The following is a 1,159-nucleotide window of genomic DNA, read 5'->3' on the forward strand; positions in this document are numbered from 1 at the left end:
TGTGAAGCGGGGAAGTGCTGCTCAGTGATGTTGTGCTTAGAGAGATGGAGACATGCATGACGGAGTGCAAAGGGGAAGCCGGGGGTTGATCCAGAGGCTGAACAGAGGCTGTTTACTGGTAATATTTCACTTGTGCAGGACAAGGATGCCTCAAGACCCCCAAAGTGATTCGATCACACACTCAGGCATAATTGATATTGACTCTTTAAATGTATTCATAATAAAATAAAGTTATTAGTCATATCATTTAATATGTTCAAAAGACTGTAATGGCTATGCTTTCAAAGGCATTGCAATGAGGAGGACTGAGTTATGAGTTTCCTGTGCAATGCAAGAGCAATGAACTGAACACAGAAGATTGTTTTCCCTTTTGCTTTTGATGCATGCAATCTTGTTGATGATATCGGGAAGATCAGTGCTCTGTGTGGGCCACACCATCTGTTGCAAAATCATTTTTCAGGCTTAAGGTAGATAGTGGTCTCGATAATGCTGTATATTAAATAAATCTACAGACAGATCAATTAGAACCCGAACTTCTAATAAGCTTTGAATTTCTGCATTCCAGGGTTCAGCCAAAATGTTTAGATTTTTTAAAACATTTCTTTTGTTTGTCTGTGTGCATGCATGGGATTTTCTTGCTCAACACCTTGTGCATCTTTCTGCAAAAAATAGATGGTTATCTAACACAGCATCCATGGTGAGCATATGCAAACGACTACTCAGAGGGTAATGGAATTTTATAACTGACAACCTCCTGATGGATTATCCAACTGTATCTTTCATCGGTGGTATCTTAACGCTCAGTGTGATGTTCACTATGAATGAGCACAATGCATACAAGAGGTGTGATTGCACCTGGATTTGTTTTTTTTAACCAGAAAGCATATGCGAAATGGCTAATGACAAGCGTTAGAGCTTATAAGAAAGAGCATATTAGACATTTTCTTTTTTTTTTTTCTTTTTTTTATTCTGCAGTCAGATATGTGATCTGCAAGGAACGGAGTGTGTGGAGGAAGTGTCTTGGCAGAGAAAAAGATCATTTCTCGCTACTTAATAGACGAACCAAGTGTTACATAAAATAACACGCACACATGCACACACACACACACCCACACACACACACACAAATGCTGCACAAGCTCTGCCTACACACACATGC

This window comes from Lipophrys pholis, assembly GCF_963383615.2.
Source record: "Lipophrys pholis genome assembly, chromosome: 10".
In the NCBI taxonomy this organism is placed as follows: domain Eukaryota; kingdom Metazoa; phylum Chordata; class Actinopteri; order Blenniiformes; family Blenniidae; genus Lipophrys; species Lipophrys pholis.